This window comes from Heptranchias perlo, chromosome 20 (assembly GCF_035084215.1).
Source record: "Heptranchias perlo isolate sHepPer1 chromosome 20, sHepPer1.hap1, whole genome shotgun sequence".
Taxonomy (NCBI): Eukaryota; Metazoa; Chordata; class Chondrichthyes; order Hexanchiformes; family Hexanchidae; genus Heptranchias; species Heptranchias perlo.
The window spans coordinates 22,306,646-22,315,167 of NC_090344.1; the positions used below are offsets into that span (position 1 = coordinate 22,306,646).

General features: G+C 45.3%; 1 pseudogene; it reads right to left on the bottom strand.

The window, feature by feature from the left end:
• The window catches only part of LOC137336083 (zinc finger protein 850-like), a 242,996-nt pseudogene extending 235,480 nt beyond the window's left edge, over nt 1-7,516 (bottom strand).
• Nucleotides 7,517-8,522: the final 1,006 nt, after the last annotated feature.

The window sequence follows — 8,522 nt, forward strand, 5'->3', positions numbered from 1 at the left end:
CACTCTCTCACGCTCTCTCACCCTTTCACTCAGGGTTTAGGACCACTGAAAGATGATGCGATGGGTTTGGATTTCAGCACAGGGACGAGGGAGAGTGTATGGGATGGGGATTTACAGCTTTGGGGGAACAAGAGAGGAAAGAATGTTCCATAGAAACTAGAATTGTCTGTTCTGAATTTCTATCCTGTACTTACAATGATAACTTTTGTAAACTCCTTTTACAGGGTATTAGAAGGGGAGGATTTGCAGAGGGAAACTCAAACCAAAGATCAAGTCAAGATCTGACAGAGTCACACGATTCATCAGGACCTGAATATCATCGGCCTTTGAATGTGGAAGGAGAAATGTTTGTCTGTTCTGTCTCTGGGAGAAGATTTCAAACATCGGTGTGAGTGGAAAAGCACCGAGACACACACACCCGAGTGAGAGTGTTCCAGTGCACTGACTGTGGAAAGAGCTTTAACCAGTTACACAGACTGAAAAAACATCACACCATTCACAGCGGGGAGAAACCGTACACGTGTTCTGTGTGTGGACGAGGCTTCAACTGATCGTCCAACCTGGAGAGACACAAGGACACCCGGACCACGGAGAAACCGTGGAAATGTGGGGACTGTGGGAAGGGATTCAATTACCCGTCAGAGCTGGAAACTCATCGACGCAGTCACACTGTGGAGAGGCCATTCACCTGCTCCGTGTGTGGGAAGGAATTCGCTCAGTCATACAGCCTCCTGATACACCAGCGAGTTCACTCTGATAAGAAACCATTTAAATGTTCTGACTGTGAGAAGAGATTTAAAAGCAGAAACGAACTGCTGAGACACCAACGCACTCACACTGGGGAGAGGCCGTTCATCTGCTCCTTGTGTAAGAAGAGATTTAATCGGTCATCCCACCTTCTGTCACACCAGCGAGTTCACACTGGGGAGAGATCTTTAAATGTTTTGACTGTGAGAGAGCTTTAAAAGCACAAATGATCTGTTGAGACAGCAACACACTCACACTGGGGAGAGACTGTTCACCTGCTCCGAGTGTGGGAAGGGATTCACGGATTCTTCCCACCTTCTGAGACGGGTTGCACCCAATCAGAACCGGGACCAATATCCTCGCAGAGGGATGGGTACCAAAGGGCAGGTACAGATAGGACAAATTGAGACCACGAAACGGGAAGTCGAAAATCAGTTATTTATGTCGTTAGCCACTCAGAAAGGCAAAAGAAGCAAAGGCTAAATCGTGCTCAGCACAGGACTTTGATGGGGTTAAAGGGCATATACTTCAATGGAAGGAGTATTACAAACAAAGCGGATGGGGTGATATAAATAGAGTACAAAATTATGTGGGGCCTCAATAGAGTAGACAGGAAGTACCTGTTTCCCCGAGCGGAGAGTTCAAGGACTAGAGGACAGAGATTTAAACTGATTGGTGGAAGGATTAGAGGGGACATGAGGAAAAATCTCTTTACCCAGAGGGTGGTGGGTGTATGGAATTCGCTGCCCGAATTGATGGAAGAGGCAGGGACCCTCAACTTATTTAAAAAGTACCTGGACCTGCACCTAAAGTGCTGTAAGCTGCAGGGCTATGGACTGGGTGGTGGAAGGTGGGAATGGAATGGGCACCTGGTTGTTCTTCGAGCCGGCATGGAGACAATGTGCCAAATGGCCCCCTTCTGTGCTGTATCTTTTCTATGGTTCTATTAGCTGAGGGTACAGATAGACACATGGCAGCATGATATCATTGCTATAACGGAAACCTTGCTTAAAGAGGATATAGAGTTTTCAGGCAGGATAGAGTGGGTGATAAAATGGAGGGGCTAGCATTATTGGTTAAAGAATCAATTACAGTTGTGAAGAGGGATGATATGCTTAATGGATCACTAATCGAGGCCATATGGGTTGAGCTAAGAAATAAAAAAGGGGCAGTCACACTACTAGGAGTGTACTATAGACCCCCGAATAGTGAAAGAGAGATAGAAGAACAAATAAGTAGGCAAATTTCTGAGTGCAAAAATAAGAAGGCAATAATAGTAGGGGATTTCAACTCCCCTAACATCAACTGGGATTCAAACAGTGTGAGGGGCACAGAGGGTGCAAAATTTTTGATCGGTGTACAGGAGAACTTTTTAGCCAGTACGTGACAAGCCCAACAAGAGCGGATGCAATTCTAGATTTAGTCCTTGGAAATGAAGATGGGCAAGTGGGTGAAGTGACAGTGGGTGACTATATTGGGGATAGTGATCAATTCAGTTAGTTTTAGTATTATTATGGAAAAGGACAGAGTTAAATCAGGAGCAAACGTTTTAAATTGGGGGAAGGCAAATTTTACAGCTCTAAGAGGTGATTTGGCAGAAGTGGACTGGACACAACTGCTTGAGAAATCAGTGGCAAGCCAATGGGAGGCACTAAAAAGTGAAATTCTACGGGTACAATGCAGACACGTCCCCTCAAAGAAAAAGGGTGACACTGCCAAATTTAGAGCCCCCTGGTTGTCTAGAAGTATACGGGGCAAGAAAAAGCAGAAAAAGAAAGCTTTTGACTGTCACAGAAAACTAAATACTGCAAAAAGCCTAGGGGAGTATGGAAAGTACAGGGATGACGTAAAAAAGGAAACAGGGAAAGCAAAGGGAGGACATGAAGAAATATTAGCCAGTAAGATTAAAGAAAACCCAAAGATGTTTCATCACTACATTAAGAACAAGAGGATAGCTGAGGAAAAGTTGGGACCTATCAGGGATGATAAGGGTAACTTGTGTGTAGAAGCAGAGGATGTGGGTATGGTTTTAAATGAATATTTTCTCCCCGTATTCACAAAGGAAAGGGATGATCCGGACTTATTAGTTGAAGAGGAGAGTTGTGAAATATTGGATAAGGTAAACATAACGAGAGAGGAAGTATTAGAGGGACTGGAATCCTTGGAAGTTGATAAGTCACCAGGGCCGGATAGATTGTTTTCTAGGCTATTGATGGAAGCCAGGGAGGAAATAACGGATGCTCTGAGGATCATTTTCCAATCCTCACTAAATACAGGGGAGGCACCGGAGGACTGGAAGACTGCAAATGTAGTAACATTGTTTAAAAAGGCTACGAGGGAAAGTCTGAACAATTATAGGCCGGTCAGTCTTATCTCGGTGATGGGCAAACTATTAGAATCAATACTGAGAGATAGGATAAACTGTCACTTGGAAAGGCATGGTTTAATAAGGGATAGTCAGCATGGAATTGTTCAGGGAAGATCATGCCTTACAAATCTGATTGAATTCTTTGCGGAAGTGACAAGGAGGATTGATGAGGGTAGTGCAGTGGATCTTGTCTACGTGGATTTTAGTAAGGCATTTGACAAAATCCCACATGGCAGATTGGTCAGAAAGGTAAAAGCCCATCGGATACAGGGAAATGTGGCGAATTCGATCCAAAATTGGCTCAGTAACAGGAAACAAAGGGTAAAAGTCGATGGATGTTTTTGCGAATGGAAATCCATTTCCAGTGGTGTGCCACAGGGCTCAGTGTTGGGTCCCTTGCTGTTTGTGGTCTATCTTAATGATTTGGACTTGAATATAGGGGGCATGATTGGCAAATTGCAGATGACAAAAAAATTGTAAACAATTTTACAACACCAAGTTATAGTCCAGCAATTTTATTTTAAATTCACAAGCTTTCGGAGGCTTCCTCCTTACTCAGGTGAACGTTGTTGGAAAGGAGGAAGGAGGAAGCCTCCGAAAGCTCGTGAATTTAAAAGAAATTGCAGGACTATAACTTGGTGTTGTAAAATTGTTTACAATTGTCAACCCCAGTCCATCACCGGCATCTCCACATCATGACAAAAAAATTGGCTGTGTAGTTGATAGTGAAGAGGATAGCTGTAGACTCCAAGAAGATGTCAATGGGTTGGTGAAGTGGGCGGAAAAGTAGCAAATGGAGTTCAACCTGGAGAAGTGTGAGGCAATGCACTTCGGGAGGGCAAACAGTAAAAGGGAGTACGCAGTGAACTGGAATATATTGAGAGGGGAGAGGAAGTGAGAGACCATGCAGTGCATGTGCACAGGTCCCTGAAGGTGGCAGTACAGGTAGATAAGGTTGTGAAGAAGGCATACGGAATGCTCTCCGTTATCAGCCAAGGTATAGAATACATAAGCAGGGATGTAATGATGGAATTGTATAAAACGCTAGTAAGGCCACAGCTGGAGTATTGTGAGACGTTCTGGTCACCACATTACAGGAAGGATGTAATTGCTCTGGAGAGAGTGCAGGGAAGATTTACAAGAATGTTGCTAGGGCTTGTAAATTGCAGCTATGAGGAGAGATTGGATAGGCTGGGGTTGTTTTTCGTGGAGCAAAGGATGCTGAGAGGAGACTTGATTGAGTTTTACAAAATTATGAGGGGACGAGATTGAGTAGACAGGAAGTATCTGTTTCCCCTAGCGGAGAGGTCAAGAACTAGAGGACATAGATTTAAGCTGATTGGCGGAAGGATTCGAGGGGACATGAGGAAAAACCTCTTTACCCAGAAGGTGGTGGGTGTATGGAATTCGCTGCCTGAATTGGTGGAAGAGGCAAGGATCCTGAACTCTTTAAAAAGTACCTGGACCTGCACCTAAAGTGCTGTAAGCTGCATGGCTACGGACCGGGTGCTGGAAGGTGGGATTAGAATGGGCACCTGGTTGTTCTTCGAGCCGACGTGGACACAATGGGCCGAATGACCCCCTTTGTGCTGTATCTTTTCTATGGTTCTCTGGTTACCTTATATCCAGTAATACCAGGTTTTGGCTGTTGTCAGAAATAGTCCCTTCGTGGTCGTCAATTGTAGGATTTAAACCACTATTTTCAGGATTATAATCTAATCCAATCTAAGAACTGGTTCCTGACAACAAGACCACCACGGTACTGGTATTATGGTTGAAGGCAAAACAGATTTATTAAGCAAATCATAATTAGTACAAAAAAGGTGATACTTAAAAAAGAGAAAAAGTCACAGTCTGTTCCTTGAAACCTCGGAAGTATCCCTCCAAGTGACTGCGGCGCGGTCTCTCTCTCGCTGTGATCTGTTGACTGAAGAGTTCTCTTTTTTCTTGCCAGAATCTTGTGCGCCTTCCTCAGATTTTGAGGTCTCTTCTTATCCCCTTTTTCAGTCTATCTGGCAGTTCACTATCACATCCACATCTCTCAGCCTCACCATTATTCATGTCTCTCAACCTTCAGAAGTTACATTCCAAGCATAACTCCTGGTACCATCCGTGCCTTGTTGTTACAGACTTAACAGTACCTTATCTTAGAGTTTACATTGTCAGCCTTCACAGAACCGTTTGTATAAACAGACTTCTATTCACTAGCTTGCGGAGGCTCGAGATAGAGAGGCCTAAGCCGGCGTGACTCCTTGATTTAATTAACCTTCAGTCCCAGTTATCGACATGTCTTTTGGACATTATGCTATTCCAGCACATCCTCCCTTAGTGTCTGTGATTTCCCCACAGTCTGTTACTTCCCACTTTAATGTTGTCAGCATCCTTTTAGTTTTAACTGCAAACTTGACTATAATAACCATCATGCATCCTTCTCGGCCCACCAGCACTTTCTTATTGAATACACGTTACATGGTTCATACTATATTAATACACAGTACAGTTTCCATTTCGAGATACATAGATTCATGGTACATTTCATTCTACTTCTACTATTGATTATATCTGTTAATGGGTTAATCCTTACACATTGTTCTTGTTCTTCCTGACTCGAAACACCATTGTACAGGACCCTTCTGTTCCGTTCCCAGGAGCTCTGAACCATGGAAGAGAGCGGCTGGGACACATTTCTTACACGCCTCAAGATTAACCCGCACGGCGACTTTGCTGTCAGGGAAGATAGACGGGAAAGACCAAAGTGCCGTTTGCCCCTCTCAGTGTGGTCCTGAAGGACTGTGTCCAGGCTGAAGTTCTGTTCCCACCGGACGATCCTCCCCCCAGATTGTCCTTTCTGAGCTCCAGTCAGGTGATGTTAAACACTCAGGTGGGAAAGACCAAAATCTACAACAAGGTGTTTGAAACTAAGCTGATTTATTCAACATGTATCCAGAAAATTAAACTCCAGCCCAGTTATAGGGGCTATTAACATCTGCAGAACAAACCCCAACTGTCAGAATGAACATGGTTCAGTCCTGGATGGGATTAACAGCAGAATCCGACCCCTGCAGTCATATGTGAACTCGCTGGTGTCTCAGCACGTGTGATGACTGAGTGAATCCCTTCCCACACACGGAGCAGGTGAACAGTCTCTCCCCAGTGTGAGTTTGTTGGTGTTTCAGGAGATCATTTGTGCTTTTAAAGCCATTCTCACAGTGAGAACATTTAAAAAGTCTCTCCCCAGGGTGAGTACGTTGGTGTGTCAGCTGATTCCTTTTGCTTTTAAACCTCAGCTCACAGTCAGAACATTTAAAAGGTCTCTTATCAGTGTGAACTCGCTGGTGTTTCAGCAGGGTGGATGACCGAGTAAATCTCTTCTTGCACACAGAGCAGGAGAACGCCCTCTCCACAGTGTGAGTGCATTGGTGTGTCAGCAGATTAATTTTGCTTTTAAACCTCTTCTCAGACGGAACATTTTAAAGGTGTCTCATCTGAGTGAAGTCGCTGGTGTATCCGCAGGCTGGATGACTGAGTGAATCTCTTCTTACACACGGAGCAGGAGAACGGCCTCTCCCCAGTGTGAACTCGCTGGTGTATCAGCAGGTTGGATGACAGAGTAAATCTCTTCTTACACATGGAGCAGGAGAACGGCCTCTCCCCAGTGTGAACTCGCTGGTGTATCCGCAGGCTGGATGACTGAGTGAATCTCTTCCCACACACAGAGCAAGAGAACGGCCTCTCCCCAGTGTGAACTCGCTGGTGTACCAGCAGGTTGGATGACTGAATGAATCTCTTCCCACACACAGAGCAAGAGAACGGCCTCTCCCCAGTGTGAACTCGCTGGTGTTTCAGCAGGTGGGATGACAGAGTAAATCTCTTCTTACACACAGAGCAAGAGAACGGCCTCTCCCCAGTTTGAGTGTGTTTGTGCGTCAGCAGATTAATTTTGCTTTTAAACATCTTCTCACTGTCAGAACAATTAAAAGGTCTCTCCCCAGTGTGAACTCGCTGGTGTACCATCAGGTTGGGTGACTGAGTGAATCTCTTCCCACACACAGAGCAGGAGAATGGCCTCTCGCCAGTGTGAACTCGCTGGTGTGCCATCAGGTGGGATGACCTAGTAAATCTCTTCTTACACAAGGAGCAGGAGAACGGCCTCTCCCCAGTGTGAGCGCTTTGATGTCTCAGCAGATGAGTTTTTCTTTTAAAGCTCCTCTCACAGTCAGAACATTAAAAAGGTCTCTCATCAGTGTGAACTCGCTGATGTCTCAGCAGGTTGGATGACTGAGTGAATCTCTTCCCACACACGGAACAGGTGAACGGCCTCTCACCAGTGTGACTGTGTCGATGAGTTTCCAGCTCAGACAGATAATTGAATCCCTTCCCACAGTCCCCACATTTCCACGGTTTCTTCGTGGTCCGGGTGTCCTTGTGTCTCTCCAGGTTTGACGATCAGTTGAAGCCTCGGCCACACACAGAACACGTGTACGGTTTCTCCCCGCTGTGAATGGTCTGATGTTTTTTCAGGCTGTGTAACTGGTTAAAGCTCTTTCCCCAGTCAGTGCACTGGAACACTCTCACTCGGGGGTGTGTGTCTCGGTGCTTTTCCACTGACACTGATGTTTGAAATCTTCTCCCACAGACAGAACAGACAAACATTTCTCCTTCCACATTCAAAGGCCGATGATAGTCATGTCCTGATGAATCGAATGACTGTCAGATTTGACGTGATCTTTGGTTTGAGTTTCCCTCTGCAAATCGTCCCGTTCTCATACCCTGTAAAAGGAGGTTATAAAAGTTATCACTGTAAGTACAGGATAAAAATTCAGAACAGACAATTCGAGTTTCGATGGAACATTCTTTCCTCTCTTTTTCCTCAAAGCTGTAAATCCCCGTCCCACACACTCTCCCTCCTCCCTGTGCTGAAATCCAAACCCATCGCATCATCATTCAGTGGCCCGAAACCATGAGCAAAAGGGTGAGAGAGCGTGAGGGAGTGAATGTGAGAGAGTGAATGTGGGAGAGTGAGAGAGTGAGTGTGAGAGAGTGAGTGTGAGAGTGAGTGTGAGAGTGAGTGTGAGAGAGTGAGTGTGAGAGAGTGAGTGTGAGAGAGTGAGTGTGAGAGAGTGAATGTGAGAGAGTGAATGTGAGAGTGAATGTGAGAGAGTGAATGTGAGAGGGTGAATGTGAGAGAGTGAGTGTGAGAGAGTGAGTGTGAGAGAGTGAGTGTGAGAGAGTGAATGTGAGAGAGTGTGTGAGAGAGTGAATGTGAGAGGGTGAATGTGAGATAGTGAGTGTGAGAGAGTGAGTGTGAGAGAGTGAGTGTGAGAGAGTGAATGTGAGAGAGTGAGTGTGAGAGAGTGAGTGTGAGAGAGTGAGTGTGAGAGGGTGAATGTGAGAGAGTGAATGTGAG